At 35.0% G+C, this 16,824-nt stretch overlaps 1 protein-coding gene across 2 annotated transcripts in view; it reads right to left on the reverse strand.

Moving 5' to 3' along the window:
* GRIK2 (glutamate ionotropic receptor kainate type subunit 2) overlaps nucleotides 1-16,824 on the reverse strand; it is a 418,840-nt gene that overhangs the window by 367,497 nt on the left and 34,519 nt on the right. The window lies entirely within an intron of this gene.

The following is a 16,824-nucleotide window of genomic DNA, read 5'->3' on the forward strand; positions in this document are numbered from 1 at the left end:
AAATAGAATGGTACAAGCATCAAATATTGAAGAGTCAGGAAGCAGTGATAGTAATGGCCTCAAAACAAAACAGAATGGAAAAAGAAATGAAGAAGCACAAGGACTAGACGGAAATTAAAAAGTGGATGTATATTAAGATATGTACAGAAGGCATTGGATTTAAGACTAAAAAAGTACTGAGAAAAGTAATTGACTGAGAAGTCAGTTGACTAAACTTCTGTCTACTTAATTTAAATAAATAGATTTTCTAATGAAGTGGTAATATTTAAAAAAAAATAATTGAAAGTGAACTTAAAATGCATTCTGTTTGCAGAATGGAGTCAGCTGGTTTAGCACGAAACATACCTTCCAAAACTTACTGTGCATACCTGCCATTGAATCCTTCTTTCAAGATCCACATGAATAATAGTTAGGCCAGGATGACTGCATCTTGTAACAGTTTCCTCTTAATTGCTGAATAATTTATATGAAAGTATTGTAGCTGTCTTAATTAATCAAGAAAAATCCCCCCGTGAGATGCCTAATTCAAAGCAAGAGAAATTCCTATTCCAACATCTCATTCCAACCAAGTTAAACTTAAACATGCCTTTTTTTTCTTGACATCACACTGTGTTTGCTTGTAAAACCAGTATACTCTGTTATGAACAGCTCTGAACACTGCATTCTGGGGTGGTTTTGTTTTGTTTTGTTTTGTTTTTTGAAGGACTGTTATACACAGACAGCACGGGTTGTAGGCTGAGAAGTTATTAGAAACTACAGGACTAAACACAGAAAACATTTCTTCCCCACCGCACTCCTACAGAGATGTTATACAACTGCAGAAAGCAGAGCAGAGCGCTGGACATTCCAGCAGACTCTTACAATCTTTCAACGGCTCACTGTTGGTTTATAGTGACATAAAGAAACATAAAGACACATTACAAAACCCAGGAAATACAGCTGTGTCTACACCAGTGTATTAAACTACTCTCTCAGTCTGTTCAGTGAGGGGGTCCAAGGCTGGAGCACTCACTCCATTGAATCAATACAGCAAGACTTCAAGAGCATTTGTCACATATATCTGATTTGTGACCAGCCTGAGGTACACTTGAACACACTTATTTTACCAGTCGTATAATACATCCAGCAAAGACTCTTCTAGAATTTGACCTGCCCTCAATGCATCTTGCATCACAAACACCTAATAAACCCACTTTGTTGTCCTCTGCAGAAGACCTGCCTAACTCTTGCTATCATTCACATTAACGTCTAGCAAAAAAATAGCATACCAAGCACCTGAAAGAGAGGCCAGGATTTAAACCAAGCCAAGTCTAGCAGTCTCCCTTGCTCCTTCACCAGACTTCTCAGCACTCTTTGCTCATTGTCCTGTTCCATTCTTGGCCCAACTCAAGATATTCTGGGAAACCTAGTCAAGAGACAGCTTGAAGCTGCCCGGGGTCACAAGTGAAAGTTCTACAAAATGAAATGTCTTTGTCATACTAGAAAAGTCACTGACTTATCCGTGCCTCAGACCACAGCTTCTAGCCTTATACAGTCAAGAAGCCACAAATCCACACTCTCCTTCCAGAACAGTTTCCAAATCAAGACAGAAAAGCTGGTTGCCAGTGAGACTTTATGCAGCATGGATCACCCTGCGAACACAATGGTAACATGAGATGCTTCCCCCACAATGCAGCAGCAACAGACTTGGCAGATGTTTGTAGGACAATCCTCAACATTTTTCCTCTAGCAGGATAATAAAGATACCCCCACACAGCAGAAAAAGAATACTGGACAAGCAATAACTGCTATATTTTACCAGTACTCAACAAAGCTCATCTCAAGTTTTCAGTGGCAATTATGAAGGACTTGAGATACATTTCACATGAGGCCTGTATGTTGCCTTTTGTCTACTTCTACCTACTTTTGCCTTATAAGTCTTTGAGGCTAGTGCATCTGCCCTTTAGAAGTCCACGCAAAAATAAGACAGAGCCCATTTTGCAGCCACAACCTTCTCAGGAAACACACACTGCCCTTTAAAGTATTTACTTGACTCTATTCTATAGTAAAGATAATAATTCACATGTGATTGCTGATTCTGAAGTTCCAAATGTGGTGAATACAGTAAAAATCAAAGAGGCGGTGTTCTGTCTCTTCCAAAGGGGAGTGAGGTCTTGCTGGCATTTAGGTGGTGGCTTTTATCAGTGCAGCATCCACAAGCAGGGAAGACATTAATAGAGACATTATTCCTGCTCTTTCTTCTTCCTTTTCTTGAAGGAACTATGTTGGCCTTCCGTACCTGTTTGTCATCACCTTTGTGTCATTACCATATATGGAATATTTTATATACATTGGATATGCATTCCTTGTTCTCTCTAGCTCCTAGAACTTTCTCTTGAAAATGCAATGGAGGTCTCACAATGGAGAACTCGCAAATTAATTTTACATAGTTTATTCTCCCCAGAGTGGAGAAAAATCTAGACAATTTCTCTATGAAAATTATCAACTCAATAAACTGGAGTATTGCATGTGAAGAATGTTTAAAATATCAGAAAATGACTAGTGACATTAAGTGTTTTAGACATCACTCACAGAGTATAGTTCTATTCAAGATCATTGAGTGAAGGCAGCCCACGAAAAAAATAAAATTAAATTGCATTTCTTGAATTTCCCAGATGGGAAGAAAATCCATTTGTCTTTTTCTATGAAAACACAGAGAGCACTTCTAAATAAAAAAGTACAGAAGAGGTGAATTGCTTTGTATCTGCAAGATACTGGGCTTAGAGGAAAATAGAATAAAAAACTTTGCCTGAAGAAAATATTTCCAAACATTAGGATAATTATATTCAACCCAAATACCTAATAATTGTTAAAAATCTTGGTAGTGATCATTAGCTATCTGAAAACACTCTCTCCATCCCCACTTCAAATATGCCATATAAAGCATATTTGGCACTTCTCCTGAGTGAAGATCCAAGCATGCACTGCCCCAAAGAACTTTACTTAAAATACCTGTATTGCTATCTGAAAGAAATATGATACACCAAAAAATATGAAACCTTTTTCAAAGCTACTATATTGGTAACTTACATACCTACACTCATTGAGCTAAGTCTCTGCTTTGTGAGATAAAAAGGTTGTTTTTAACTAGCCCCAATAAAAATACATTTTAAATGCCTTGGAGTACAGGCTTTCTCACCCTCTAATGTAATCCTTGTATATACACCTAATAAAATGAAAGCTTGTTCTTTAATGGGGCTTTTGTGTACTACCACTGTACAACCTTAAACAGTATCCCTTCACTCGTTTTTATATTTCAGTGTTGTAGAAAGCCAAAGCCAAATCTTTAACTTATTTTAAGCTGCCGTTGTTAATTTCTGTGCACTTGTTTGCTGTGCTGCCTCAACTCTTTTTCTTGTCTCTTCACTTTCTTCTCAAAAAGCAAAGCAAAAGAGAAAACTGAGAACAGATCTCTGTCAACAATATAATAATTATATTTTAGAAAGAGACATCAACTGAGGAAGCCTTTTTTTAAAGACAGCTGCCCCAAACCAGATTATGTTCTTATACATTTATTTTGTTTTGGGTACCCAGCAATTCTAACCAGCAGATGGAAGTTGCCTTTCCTTGTTTAGTAGAAAATAAAAAGTATACTGAAAACAAGATCTCCCTCACCCATCAGCTATCTCCTTTTGTCAGAGGGCTGGAAAGGGATATACTAAATGATAATACTTGTTACCTTTACTGAAATGAAGAAGAAAAAAAGACCCAAAACCTTAACCTGTACCTAAAATAATTTCTCTCTTTTCTGGGGATAGGCCATCATGTATTTCATGACCACGATCACCACCTACTCTGTTCTCATTCCTCTGTAGTTTCTCTTTTATTACTCTCATCTTTATTCTTGTGTAATATAAATGTGTAATCTTGGCTGTTGACTGCAACAAATAAAACCTAAAAAAATACCAGTCGTGGAGCTCACTCCTTTTTAAATACTTGAAATTCGAAGAGTGTTTTATTACCTGAAAGGCTGACCAAAGTTCTTCTCTAGCAAATAAACAGATCTATCCAGACTCATGCTGAAACCAATGGGGCAGAGTCTGCATAGAAATATCTGCCTGTGAGGGTCGAATGGCTGTTTCCCAAACCAGGATATAATCTCATGTGTTCCTTCTTCCTTAACATACTCTTCAGCCAGAGAAAAATAATAATAAAGATTCAATTAAAGGCATTTCACCTATATCTTAGGCAAATACAAGCCAATAGGGGAGAGAGAGATTTAAGTGTTTTTTTCAGAGAACACAGTATCATAGACATTTACTAACACTGACAACCATTCTTTAGTTCTTTTGTATAGCAAATCATGGGAAATATTCTATACTGGGCTTAGTTACCATGGGACATCTGTGTTGTTAATGTCATGTGTTTTGTAATTTCTTTGGAAGATGGAAGACCTACAAACTGTATTAGCAAAGATATAAGAATCTAAGATTTACTGCACTTTGTTCTTCAGACTTCTTTGGTTTCAAGCAGAATTGCATCTTGATTAAGCCCTTGTTCTTATTAAGTATCTTCAGTCACTACTGACACAGCAAGAATTAAGGGCAGTATATATTTTGGAAAAAAAAAAAAAAGAAAAAGATAAAATCTGGTGCAAGTTCTAGGGAGAAATAGACTTAGGAGTTCTGATTTGTCCTCAATTCTTATGGTCATAAATGCAGCCAAATTACAGTAGAATTTTCAAAACAATAAAGAACTTTAATGAAAATCACAATTTGGCCTTCTCTTCAGACCTTGGTTTTGTTGGTTTGTATCCTTTTTCCAGATATTTCTCATTACCTAGATATCGGATATGAAAGACTTTTTGCAGTTCTACTAAGTGCAGTGTTTTGAGATTACTCTACAGACTCTAAAGTGAAAAATGGACGAAATGTTTGTTTATTTATTGTTCAAATTTTTTAAAGATAATTTTATTTTTAATTCTATAGCTTCCTAGCTCTATGAAGTACTCTTATAATACCAATAATGACAAAACTAGAAGTATAATTAAAGTACATATTAACATATTAACATCCCGGGCACAGAAAAAGTAAGATCTGTAAACAGAAATGATATGTTTTAGTTATCTCATTTATAAAAATAAATATTTATTAATTAAACTTTGGTAAGTAAAAATAAAAAAAATCCACTGACTCTACACCCTGTTGTCTGTCTTCTTGTTTTTCTCCTTTGCCACTTCTCTGTCTTTACAGCTCAAGGAGCAGCTTGTGCATGGCAAGTTTTCCCTATGGCCTTGAAAGCCTCAGGCAAGAATGGGTAGTCCCAGTCTGCCCAGGTCTTCTCTGTTCATTATGCACTGTGACTATTTGAGTTTTGCATTGAAAATGTTTTTCCCATTGAAACAGTTATTTTAAAAATCTTGCTGTCTAGGTGACTTTGGGGGCATCTGATTTTGTGTCTTTTTGTGACAAAGACTCTACTTCTGCTCCAGATATGCACTTTCTTACTAACCTATGTAGTTTACTTCAGCTTCTGGTAGGTTTACAGGCAAGACTGAAAATATGTGCTTAAGGCCCGAAATTAATAAATAAATAAGTTTTGCTATACTAAAAAAAAGCAAGTATTTTCCTGACTTTCATCTTGTGCAAACTTCAATAATTTATAGAGTACTATTCTTCACTCACATTCTCTTTCTCATTACTCAAAGAACTATTCTATTTACGCGTACTGCTTAACTCAAGTTTTAAAATGGATTCCTAGATGACAATACTAACGGTTTAAAAGAAAATTGTAAATGGGAAATAGTTGGTTATTGTAGCAACTAATGCATATATGCCATAACTTACAGTTACGTAAGGAAGTATTCTCAGCATACATTTGTTGGTTTGCAAGAGTCAACTCCACCTTTAGCAAAAGGTCTGTACGACTGGCTCTAGTGCCAGCGACACTTCTCCTCCCTCCATGCAGCTCTTCCAGGAGAAGCCATGGTAGTCTGCAGCTAGGTATGTCACTGTTATATCTTCCTGAGTGGAAAGATGTGTCATTAACAAATGAACATTTTTGTGATATATTATAAAAGGCCATCCCATATCATAGACAGCTACATGGTGGTCAAAATACTGTGGTCAATATCCACCCCTCTCTTTGTTTAACTACTTTTTTTTTCTTCAGGGTAAAAATATCCTGTCATCTAGAAAAGTCATATTTCTTCTGGTTTTCTATCTCGTCATCAATATGGATCAGAACAGGTCACTCCAACACTTACGTGCTTACCAGGCAACTGAATGATTCTGCTATATTTGCATAATTTAAATATCACAACAAAGACTATTTGGAGATAGTATCAAGATTATTTAGACAGGCAATTATGCATTTTTCTGCGTAAAAGTTGTCAGCTGGTACAGATCCTTACTAGCCAGCTGCATATGACTGATAAATAGGCATCATGGGGTAACATGATTAAGTAGATATACAGTGGCTACAGAAACACCAGAGGAAGAAGGCCATCTTTCTGGAGTCATATGTTGATCCATATTCAACCCAATATTGCAGAAATGAATTGCTACAGGTACTTTGGCCGGGGAAAAAAAAAAAAAACCAACCAACCAAGCAAACAAAAACAACAAACCACCCCGTAATCATCTTTTTTAGTACTAGGTTGCTTTTGCTAAGGTCAATAAATTGGGGTTTGTCAAACAGGGATACAAGGAGCATAAGTACATCTTACTTCATCAGGCTGTGCATCTCAGCAATATTTGAGAAATAGTCAAAAATCCAATTGCTTCTAATTCTTTTCATTTTTATGGGTTGACACTACACATATTCTACTCCTGTCTTGCTCTTCTTGCAAAAAGACACTAAGCTCTTGCCTCAGAATTTATTTCTATGGTTATGTAAACACAGGTGGATATATAGAGATGCTAAATTAACATTAATTATGACTGATCAGGAATGGAATTCAGTATACACATTTTCACATAAGACTTTCCCAGAGAGGCACACAGGGCTATTCATAGAATCATAAAATGCTCAGGGTTGGAAGGGACCATAAAGATCATCTAGTTCCAACCCCCCCGCCATGGGCAGGGACATCTCCCACTAGATCAGGTTGCTCAGAGCCCCATCCAGCCTGGCCTTAAAAACTTTCAGGGATGGGGCTTCCATCACCTCTCTGGGCAACCTGTTCCAGTGTCTCACCACCCTCATGGTGAAGAACTTCCTCCTAACATCCAGTCTGAATCGACCCATCTCTAATTTTAATCCATTCCCTCTAGTCCTATCATTACCCAACATCCTAAAAGGTCCCTCACCAGCTTTCTTGCGGGCCCCTTTAAGATACTGGTAGGCCACTATAAGGTCTCCTCGGAGCCTTCTTTTCTCCAGACTGAACAACCCCGACTCTCTCAGTCTGTCCTCATAGGAGAGGTGCTCCAGCCCTCTAATCATCCTCGTGGCCCTTCTCTGGACACATTCCAGAACGTCCATATCTCTCTTGTAGTAGGGTCTCCAGAATTGGATGCAGTACTCCAGGTGGGGTCTCACAAGAGTGGAATAGAGGGGGAGAATCACCTCCCTCGACCTGCTGGCCACACTTCTCCTGATGCAGCCCAGGATATGATTGGCTTTCTGGGCTGCAAGTGCGCACTGGTGGCTCATATTATTCTATAACTGCCATATTCACAATAGTAGTGTTAAAATGACAGCAGTAATTCTGGGGACTGATTTAACTTATGAAGGTATGACTCGCTTAGATGAACACTAATGAAGAAAGATTCAAATATGTCTAAGCTGACTTTCTGAGTGCCTGTTGAATGTGCATTTTCCAAAGAGATTACTGGAAATAACTGCAAAGATAAGCTTGATTTTAAGAGTAATATTTTTATTAATTTTAAAATAATTTTTTTTTTATAAAATATGTTTTTATGTTACACAGTATCAACTAAGCAAATGAAAACTGGGTGAAGCCAGATTATCTACTGATTTTTCAATTCTAGACAAAATGGAAGGTTGTAAAAGACATACAAGGAAACATTGGACTGAGAAAGACTTAGGCAATCATCTCACGGAAATGCATTGTATTTTCTGCAGTTTTCCACGTGGCTTGAACACTCTAAGTTTACAAAAAATTGCTTTAAATTGGTTATGTTTTGCATGCTATTTTCCAATAAATAGTGTAAATTAAAAACACAGAGATAAAGCTGAACTGTGAAAAAAAAAAGAGAGAACAGTTAACTTTTTTTAAAAAGCATAACTTTTTTTAAAAAACAAAATATAATTACAATACTAAGGAAGATGCAAGTTGATGTAGAGCTTTGCATTGCTCAAAGATTTATACATGTGTTATTCTGATTCTATTTTTTCCTCATCTTTGGGATTGAGCAGACAAAACTTCTGACTATAATTTAGGGAAATAAAGCTCTACAAAAGTAGAACTGTTTAGTGAACACAAAAATTGTGCAGTGATTTTGGCCTAAGTTCATCTTACCAATTTGAATGGAATCTTCTCTGAGGATGTCGTAGATATCCCATTTAAATTCATAAGATAACATGGGATAAATCTCTGTTCCTTCTCTGAGTGGACTAAGCACCTGACTGATGTGCTGATACATCTACCTAACCTTCCTACACCTCCTTATCTGGAAGCATACATTTTTTCTTCACATACAATCCCTCCAGCCCCTATTCTTTTAGCCAACAGCCTCTGAAGAGCAGAAAAACCCTGCAGATATTTCTTTCTTTTGTGCTGCTTCATTTCCTAAAATAGGTCGGTCTTTCAGCAGATATGGACTGAAGGTTTAGCATAGGTTATCTTGCAATTAATTGTATTCTAAAGCAGTAGCTGGAGTGTTAGTAGTACTTATGTAAAACAGCTGTGTGATGGAAAAGACTTCATTTCTATGAGCACTTTGAAGGTGAGAAATGAATTAGAAGAACTTAATTCAAAATTTCTTTTACCTACACAATACATCCTTAATGAATACAAAGCAGGAAAACATACTACACTACAAAGACTCTCTCTTCCCTTTCATATACACTCAAGTTACACGTTTGAGAGTTCACATTTACAAAATCCTAGTAAGAAAATCTGGTCACATTCAATGACACAAATATGTAAGTAAAAAGTAGATGAATACTTATCTATTCCTTCTCTTTCAAGAGAAGGAATTCTTCTCCTAGATTTGAAGTGTACTACAGATTTCTCCAGCTTTCTAAATAAAAACCAGTTGTTTCTGCAGATAGTTAAACAATACTCTTCCAGGTAATAAAAAAAATGTCTGTAACTGTTCCAAAGAGTAGAAAGTTTTGGAGAAACTCACTTTGGCAGACAAATTACTGGCACTGCAATTCTTCTGCAAAAGGCAAAAATACATACAGTAGTATTTTCTTACCCCATGGAGTATTTTTACCCACCATCACCTTGTTCTTTCTTTCTTTTTCGTAAATTCCTAGATTCCAGTAAAAATCAGTCACTATCCAACCCATGGTAACATTTTCAGGGATGATATGAATATTATTCAGAAATTAATCAGAAAGGATATTTCTATTTTTAATATAAATTTTCTATTTTAAATAGAAATATTAGTCTTGTGTATCACAATCCAGCTTATCCATACAAGTTAATAAAAAGGGAGGGGGGTCTTCATTATCTAAATAGAATAAAAATACAGTCAAGATTATGTAGTCTCACTAAGCAATCGGAGCAGGCAAAGAGAGGGAGGGAAGAGATTTTCTATTTTGTCTTTTAAAAACAAAAGCAATCAGTGTCCTCTCACTGCTTAGAACTGTATAATAGTCATGTCAATACAGTTAATCCCAGCTCCTGAGAAAAGGTACGTCTTGCCGTCTTTTAAACATCAGAGAACAAGAACTGTCCCAATGGTTTCAGATGTGATTATTTGCCTAGGACCTCAGCCTCCACAGACTTTCACTTGCAACGTGTTAATCATATTCTCTGTTTTGCAATTGCTCTTCTTTTACCTTTGCTTTCTTGAGTACTAACTGTACGAAAGAAAATGGGAACTTTGTGAATAAGAGCATGGGACTGGACTCTTTAAGAACTTTCCTTTTATGTATCAGATCTCAGTCATATATATTTGCCAGGAAGAAACATCAATTTGCTTCATTCAAGTTACATACTTCAAATCAGCATCTTTCTAACCTTATGATATTACTGTATGCAGACTAACGCATACATTTATTTTTTCCTACTAGACTTCTCAAAAGAAATGCAGAGCATACCTTTATTTACATATGGTTTTGGTTTTCAATGTAGAATTATAGTTAAGTCTATGAACATGGACTCAGACAGAAATAAAAGAACTCTGAACAAAAAAAAAAAAAAAAAAAAAAAAAAAGCAAAGTCGAAATCCCCACAGACAGACCTAAGTCATTATTTGAAGGGATCTATGCAACAACTGTTCATAATATCAGCTGCCTGCTGGAGAAAAAGAAATACAGCACCTAACATATCTCAATATTCCATTTTCTTAATATTAAACTTTTATTTCATAATCTTTTTCTCTGTTCAGATTTTGCTGTAACATATAAATGAAATTCAACAAGATAACATTTCATTCTGGACAAAACATTAAATAATAGAGAAAAATATATAAATATATACTTTTTATATTTTTGCGTACAACATATGAGTACATATAAACTAGGTTTCTACTGCAGATACCATTATATATTAAATTTTCTTTATTTTTAACACTGCACATTCACTGTGTCTGCAGTTTCTCCCTATTCTAAAAACAAGTGATGCTCCATTACTGTAAAGATTTATGAAGCTACTTATGGCATCAGTGGATACAATTTTTGTCAACGTAGTCCCAGAACACCATCTATTCAGATACCATCTTATTTGCCAGAGTTTAAGCAAAGGCATATTTATATCCAACTAAAGAATCCATTATTAGTTCATTTCTCAGAAAAAAAAATAAGAAACGAACAGTGAAAACTGAAGATTCACTGAAGGGAAGTAACATGCTGCTGTTCACAGATCAAATGCAAATTCAAACCACAGGTGCTCATCTTATTTTTACATTACCAAATATGAAATAATCATTAGACTCTTATATAACATAGTGATATAATAATCCAATATTAGGGGTAGAATGCTAAAATCCCCCTTTTAATGGTATTGTACCTTTTTTGCAATATTTAATTTTGAAAATACATGTTGCTATTTCCAAAAATGCTACCTTCCAGAGCTAGAAAACCACATGAAATACTTTTTTTTTTCAGTTTGAATACCTGATACTTATTGATCTCCATAAAATTCATGCATTGACAGATCTTGTAGCAAGTTAATTTCTGTTTTGATCTACAAATAACATCAGTGGCTCAAAAATCAAAGCTATTGATTAAAAAGAAGCACCCAAAAAGGCTAAGTCAATTTGATATGTCAGATAATTAGTTAGACGTATACATTTACACAGTACAAATCCACAGCACTTCCATCGAACTTTCAAAGTGCCACTCAGGGTTGAGAAAAAATTAACAAAGAGAAATTAAGTCTTTCACTGTTCGTGTTAGCTAGTTCACATGTAGGAATAATAAAGAAATTCAGTATCCACATCTGTTACTATGGTAACAGTAAATTCCTTTCAAATACATAGAAACAGAGGACTGAAGGGGACTTCTAAAACCTTTTTCATCAAACGCAAGGAACTTGGTACAGAAATATGGTCTATTTTTATTTGACTCTGCCTCAAATACATTTTCATGTTTTACTCCACTGTTCCTATGGAAGGTGAATCAAGAAATCCTGAGGCAGACTCCTGAAATTCTGAGATGCATACTAGCTCACATGTGAGGATATTCTCTTTAAGTTAGGTAATAGCCTCCCAGAAACTTAATTTTGTGAGTTATTTAGAGATCATAGTCTTATCTTTCCTGAGGAATATTATCCTAGGCTCCTCTTTTAAGACCAGTTTTGATTCACTGACTATCCCACTTCCTTTTCTTCGTACTGCTTTTTCAGTTACTGTCCATCTTTACTGAATATGGGTGACCATAACAGCCTATCTCTTTTCAAGTACATTCCTTACACTCTGGTATTGCCTTCCTACATCTCGTTATTTCTTTTTCACATATGTTCATACCCTGGCGCATCTTAAGGTATGCACAATCTGCACCTTTTAAATTTCATCCCATTTCTACCACCCTGTTGTCAGGATAGCCCTTGTTGCTGTCTGCAAATTTCGCCCTCACAGTCCACTTTTTTTTGGTTATATTAGTAATTAAAAAGTGTAAAAGTCAGTGTCAAAGTGTTACTTGAGAAACATCACCTCTAATTTTACTCTTACCCATCAGCATAGTTTGTGCACCTCCTCTTCAATCAGTTTCTTGGCGTCGTCCCATGAAAATGATCGCCATTTCTAGTCTAACTATAACAGTTCCCAAGTTGCATCTTGTCAACTAACCTACTGGAATTTAGAAAGATTCCATATACATTATTATGTTTATTAGAGAAAGTAGGTAATTTCTTAAAGAGATTCAGCAAATAAAATCTACAGTTCACAAAACATGTTTTAATAATTCACATTTTCTTTTTAAATCTATTTCTTGAGCTTTTTTTTTTTTTTCCTCAAAATATGGTCAAAACCTTAGTCAGCAGTTTAGCATGGATTACCAGAGATTGTACATTTGGTTATGCCCCATCATTTCCTAATATCCATATATACTAAAAACTTTTCCTTTTTTTGGTACATAGGAAGAGAGATTACCTAAATCCTTTCCATTAAATTATTAAAGTGCTTCAGTTTTGTTCTCAATTTGTGGTAATTTTCACTTTCAAACTTTCAGTACAAGTTATTATTCTGGTTTTGCCTCATGTTTTACCCTGTACTACAACCATCATTAACCTTACTGAACACCGAAGAAAGCATTTGGATTTTAGGTCATTCTAGATTATATACTGTTTAGCTCATCTTCACTAGAAAACAGATCATCACCTTTTTTTTTTTGTTTGGTTGGGCGTTTTTAACTTTATATTTTATTATTAATAATAATTTATAAAGCTAAGAAAAGTTTTCATATTAATTTTCTTTGCAAGGTCTAATTTGTCTTGACTTTGGACAACTTTCATTTTATTCTTATGCTTCCTCATTTCAGAAACGTTCTTATTCCAGCTGACTACCCCAAGCCAGTTCTTTTACTTTACCAAAGGTTGCCCTTTAAAATTGAGAACATTAGTTGTCTTGTTTAATATTCAGCTTAAATGTCAGTCCTCTGTGAAGTTCCTGCCACTTCCAAAAGAAAGTTCAGAGTAAAATTCTGTCCTGCTCGTTCAATGCCTGGTAAAGAAACCTGCCAGCCTCTGTTTTTTTCATTATTGGTAATATATTTCTACTAATTATTACTAATTATTTTCTATGAGAAAATAATAACTTTTATAATTGGAATTCCTAGCAATTCCTTTCTCTGTTTTATAACACAAGTCTCTTACCATGTCCGTATATAACAGGAGAATCCCAACCAAAATCATGATACCATTGCAATATCTCCTGAATAATCTGTCTTCAAAACTGACTTCAAATCAAATATCTCAACCAACGATGTCATTCATGCTCATTACACAGTGTTAGACTTCTAAAGTGAAGGAGTGCCTCTTTTTGTTTAGACTGCTGTTTTAAACTATGCTGGTGCCGTATAAATGCGTGTATTAATTCATAGCAGAATGTCCATTTTAATATAGTCAAAGTTTGTGCAAAGGATTTATTTCAGGAGGTATCAAGCAAAAAACTGATACTTTTCACAAATCTATCCAAAAATCATTAGCAAAGGCAAGCTGAACGCAGAATAAAAAAAGTATTCTAACTCCAGTGTCTCCACAGTCTGGTGAAACTTATTTTAACTCTGGGAATATTAATTAATGTTAATGTTACGTGAACAGCCTAATATTTTTTCTAAGCCTTGCAATTGCCCATCAGCTTGTCCTGAGCACTACGAAACAGGAAGAAGGACTCAATTATTAATACATTTATAAAATCTAAAAAGAAAGCATTTATTTTAAAATGCAACAATAACTGTAAGTATTTAGAAATAAATATTTTATTTCTATGACATCAATAAACATTAAAACATGTATCTGCTACTCTACATCTTCTGTGGAAGGAACCACTGAAACAATTTTAAATAACTTACTTCATATTTTTTCTTTTCCTTATGAAATTTTTATTATCAATATCACAATATTGCCCAGGCTTTTTACCAAAAAGAAATTCAAAAAAAGAGCTTTGTAGTATTTTTTTTATTTAACTGTGCCGTTACAATAGAGAAGATAATGTTTTCCTCTAAATCACGCCACATTTTCACCTGTTGATCTCTGTTTCAGCCAGGTTTTAGGAAAAGAAAGGAAGAAAGAGGCAAAAATTAATTGGAATTTCTGGCAATTGGAATGGGAACAAAAACATGGGAGAATGCACAGAACTCATTCAGTTACACAAAGTACAAGCTCCTAGAGGGAGTTTCATAATTGTAGAAATCCAACTAAGATAAGGAGAGAAGACTTTGAAATATCTGCTAATAAAATTACTTTCTCTGCTGCACTTTTATGGATATTGTACTGTCCTCACTAGCATTTTTGCAAAATATTGGAGGACAAAGGTGTCTATTATGTTGCTGTTTAAGACAGCAGGAATCTATATCTCTATTTTTGCACTAATCAGGTCTGTTCTCACAGTCCCCATACAACAATTAAGGAAAACTAGCATATATTTCAGGGACTGAAAAATCAAAACATAACTCTGTTTTGCCTCTGTGTACTAGAGTTATGGCAAGGAAGGAAAGTTATGCTAGTTTGCCAGTGACATCATTTTGATGGTTCCATATTTAGGTTCAAATATGTAATACTGTAAATGAGTTTACAAAGTTCAATACCTCATCCTCTTCTCCTACGTGGATTTCCTTATGGTTTGATACTTACAAACACTTATAAAAAAATTGAGTGGAGATATGTATAAGCAAACATACACAAATGTGTCCTTATTCTGATATGCACTACCCCAATGAATCAAAGAAAAAATCCTCAGTACAGTCAAATCAAAATTGTCATGTCTAAACCAAGCTACTCTCATTTTCTTTAAACCTGAGAATATAGATTTATTTTTTACCACTAATGCTAAAAACAGGATTAAAATGTGCTTATAATTAATTCTAGTTGTATTTGTCTTTAAAATTTTAAATTCCTATGTGTCAATTTGGTAATAGCACTTGGACCTCAATGTAGCCTTTCTGGTCAGTCAGGTTCTGTGATACCTCCGACACCCACAGCATCTCCCTAGCAGCTACACACACTACCCAGGCCCAAGAGAGTAGATATTGCAAGCTTAGATGTTTTCACTCCAGCCTAACCCGAGAAGATAATTCAATTGAAATGCATCGTGAATCCACAATATTTATGAAGGTCTGTTAGGTTTGGCAACATATGTACTCTGCAGCATTTCTCATATGCTTATGGTCTACAAAATAGGGAAGTATAACTCTGATTCTCTCTCTTATGATATTCAGACCAAAACACAGACACATGAAAATAAGCATTAGCAAAATAATTCAGTGATAGCCAGCTACAAGAGTTAGGTTGATGGTTGGACTAGATGATCTGAAAGGTCCCTTCCAACCTAGGCAATTCTATGAATCTAAATAGTTTGGCTTCTTGTTTGATATACAGTCCAAGTGGAAGTAACATTTTTAAGGGTGCTAGAAAAGATTTCTGACAATTTGGCAATGCCAGGAGATTTATTACCCAAAACAAAGCAGAAGTTTGCAGCACTACCCTCTTCATGCAGCTAGTTCTCTCAAAGATAATATTCACATCCAATGATGCTTTTTTGTTTGTTTTAGTAACAGCTGCTTCTAATGCATGAAATATTTCAGCATCAAACTTTTCTCATAATCTAAGAATGAGCAAATAAATTTTAAAAAATTGACCTGTATTTCATTTCCATGTAAGAAAACATCATAACAAGCCAGCAACAAAAAAGTCCTAATTGTAAGCATGCCTTCTCATTAGAGCAAAGTTTACGTATGAATCTTTTCATTCTAACTGCTTATATTCTGTAAAAGTGAAAACCATTTTCTATGTCCTTCATGAACATCATTTTATTGTTAAATCTTTGATTTTTAAGGCAAAAATCTCAATAGAGGACTGATTTCCCTCCCACAGGAAGTTAATTTGGCTGACAACAGATGTATTCCTGATTTATGAACGTAAGTAAAGAAGTTCAAGCTCCATTATTTGTGAGCATTGTATAGATACAGCATGCTATAAACTACTTTTGCTGTTATTCTCCTAGCCACCTCAATGAAATCACCAGTCTCACATACATCTATTATTTCACTATTTCTGAAATCCTTTCCCAGAAGAGATAACCTTGGGGTTCTGTTTGCTTGCTTTTCCAGATAAAAGAGTTTTTAAACTTACTGCCAGTATTATTTTATATTTATATTTTACTACATACCTGGAATGAAGTACATGCTTTCCCAAAACAATCTTCAGAATATCAAATACATAGAGAATATGATAAGTTGGGTTCTGTCTAGACATAAAATACAGAATTTCAGAGAAGCTGTCGTGTATTGCACTCATCCCTATAATCTAATTTCAAACATCTATTCAGGCTGTGAGAAACTGATCTATTATTTTGACAATCTTCAGTGCAACATATTCCTTAAATAATAATATAGGATCGCTTAAGTTACACTAAAATTTTTTTAGACCCTAGCATAAGAAAAAATAATTATGCCTTGATTGCTTTATGCTTTTATGAGTGATTCCCTTATCAAAGGTAATTATACTTGTCACCTCTGACTCTGGTTTGGGGGCTTTTTCCCTTCTGA

Source organism: Chroicocephalus ridibundus, chromosome 3, assembly GCF_963924245.1.
Source record: "Chroicocephalus ridibundus chromosome 3, bChrRid1.1, whole genome shotgun sequence".
NCBI classification, from domain to species: domain Eukaryota; kingdom Metazoa; phylum Chordata; class Aves; order Charadriiformes; family Laridae; genus Chroicocephalus; species Chroicocephalus ridibundus.